This window comes from Palaemon carinicauda, chromosome 1 (genome assembly GCF_036898095.1).
Source record: "Palaemon carinicauda isolate YSFRI2023 chromosome 1, ASM3689809v2, whole genome shotgun sequence".
NCBI classification, from domain to species: Eukaryota; Metazoa; Arthropoda; class Malacostraca; order Decapoda; family Palaemonidae; genus Palaemon; species Palaemon carinicauda.
In genome coordinates this window covers 260,434,204-260,437,239 of record NC_090725.1, presented here as the reverse complement: position 1 = coordinate 260,437,239, position 3,036 = coordinate 260,434,204, and positions in this window count along the sequence as shown.

Below are 3,036 nucleotides of genomic sequence, written 5' to 3'. Positions count from 1 at the left end.
GGTGAGATGGCCATGTCGTCCTAATGGAAGTTCCTATAGGGTAGCTTCCTAGGGTATATTACAACTACGGCGATATTCCCAGAGAATTTACCTTAAGGTACCAGAATTCTAACTCCTGGAGCGAATATCCCTCCTGAAAAGGATATCGCGACATATCAGAGGACGTATTCTTGACACGCCACATGGCAATCTGCATCCCGAACAGAGATTTCGTCTCGCAGGGGGCAATTGGCAAGAAACGAATCGGGAAAGAAAAAGGGGGAGCCGCTCCCAAGGCTCCCTATCTCTCGTTTCGTAAGCGTGCCTGGCGCCAATCCTGGCGCCATCTGTATTCCTTGTAGCGTACACGAGGTGCTACAGATACTGTATGTAGGGAGGGGTCCTACAGCCCTTTCTTAGAAAGGCAAGGGCGGGTCCATCAGGACGACATGGCCATCTCACCCAAAAATAGATTTTTCGCTTCGCTCAAAATCCGTTTTTTGGGCTCAAGCCATGTCGTCCTGATGGAAGCATACCAGAGCATTACTGTATCTGTGGATTCTCAGAACGTGCCGTACTCCCCGGAGGTAATTTTTCCTGGTCGACTAGACTTAGAGACCTAAGATGTTACCGTTATACATCTTTTCAACTAACTATAAACCATGTTAGAGCTTCCTGCCCCCTACAGGGAAGAGTCCTACTAGACTCTGGAAAAGTCTCGAAGAGTACATATACCTATGTATGAATACCAGGCAAGCTAATATAGTGGTCTCGCCCTATATTAAGTAAAGCATAGTTTGTAAAGAACCACTGCGTCAATATGAAATATTGCCCAGTTCTCCGCACAATACTTGTATTGGACAAAGGTTTATATCCGCATAGGAGGAAACTAGTAAAACCGCCATCGTCCCCTTATGGGACGGGGTCCTCCCGTTAAGGGAAAGCATAAACCAATGCAACATAGCTTGCATAAAGGAACAATTCTATTAGAATTATCCCAGATAAGGTACATAGAATGAATGCTCAATTATACCAATAAATTGACACAGGTGAAGGAGACGCAAGGTTCTCAAGAACAAGTTCATTGACAGACAATAAACAGACAGGTTAACCACAATTATATATATATATATATATATATATATATATATATATATATATATATATATATATATATATATATAAGAAGAGGATAACCCAAAACTTTAAGCATAAGTATGATAGTAAACAGAACTTGTTTATCTGAAAGAAAAAACATTAAATGCCACTTTTAAGATACCGAGGTATCAAAGTCATAAAAGTCTGTATTACAAATCAATGACATTAGCGTTAGAAACGCTCGGCACACATGTCTGCACTTATGCTAGGTTCATCTTTGGAAATGGAACAGTCTACATGGGCAACTCAGTGCCCTCACTTAGTTTGTAGTACGGTATGTAACTACACACTCACCCTGGAATTAATCGTCCCAATTAAAACCACTGTTCCTCGCAGAGTTAAACAGTAGGGTTAACGACGCGACCCACTGCTACCACAGATCTCTTTAGTTCCTCTACTTGCTTCGCATAGTGGCGAAAGAACACTCTGGAAGACTTCCAGCCAGTGTATGAACGGAGATGTTCAAAATCCATACAATTAAAGAAATTTAAGGATGAGCCAACTTTCCTCGGATCGTGACCTGCGGGTGTACTGTCAGGATCCGCTCTGCGAATAAAATATGTGATTTTCGCTCTGAGTTGATTCAGAGATAAATTTGAGCCTGATGTTTCTCCCCTGAATAGTTGACCACCCTTGAAGTCTGAAGTTCTATGAAGATAGACCTTTAGGCATTCTACTGGACATAGAGATGCATCTTCTTTCAGAGGGCAGATTCTCCAGGGACCCCACCTGTTGGTGGGTAACTCATTCTTGGCGAGAAACGTAGGATCCGGAAACAGGTTCAGTTCTCCCCCATCCAGGAACTGAACACGACCTGCCTCTCTCGAGAGGGCTACAATCTCACTAACCCTGGCCCCGGACGCGAGTGCAAATAGGAAAATAACTTTTTGTGTCAAATCCTTTAACGCACACTCTTCATTGCTCAACAGAGAAGCGAAATGAAGAACTTTGTCTAAAGACCATGAAATGGCCTTTGGAGGTGCTGAAGGTCTGAGCCTAGCGCAGGCTTTCGGAACTTTATTAAAGAACTCGTTACCTAGGTCGACCTGGAAGGCATATAGAATGGGTCTTGTCAAAGCAGACTTACACGCTGAAATCGTGTTAGCTGCCAATCCTTGACCATGGAGGTGGATGAAGAAAGATAAGCAGAAGTCTGTCGAGATCTCCTGCGGATTCTTCGCCTTGACAAAGGCCACCCATTTTCTCCAAGATGACTCATATTGCCATCTAGTAGATTTGCACTTATATTCCTCTAGGAAGTCTATGCTGGCTTTCGAAATCCCGAAACGCTTTCTCACCGCTAGGGAGAGAAAATCATGAGCTGCAGGGTCCGGGTTTTCTGTAATGAAGCGCAGACAGTCGACTTCTGGACTCGCTGGGTCAGAACTGGATCTGGTAGCGGTACAAACTTCAGCTGTAGTTCCAATGCCAGGGGGAACCACACGCTGTTCGGCCACTTGTGGGCTACTATTGCCGCTACCCCCTTGAAGGATCTCAGTTTGTTGAGGACCCTCAACAGAAGGTTGTGAGGAGGGAACAGATAAATCCTGGACCCTCTGTTCCAGTTGAGGGACATCACGTCCACTGCTTCCGCTAAGGGGTCCTCGTACGGGGACACGTACAGGGGCAACTTCTTGTTGTCTTTCGTCGCAAAGAGGTCTATCTGCAGTTCTGGGACTTGATTCAGAATGAAGGAGAATGATCCTGCGTCTAAGGACCATTCCAACTCTTATCGGTGTGAACCTGGATAGAGCGTCCGCTGTCACATTGCGGACTCCTTGAAGGTGAACTGCCGACAGGTACCACTTCTTCTTTTCCGCCAATCGGAAGATGGCCAACATCACCAGGTTGAGAGGTGGTGACCTCGATCCTTGTTGATTCAAGCATCTCACAACTACC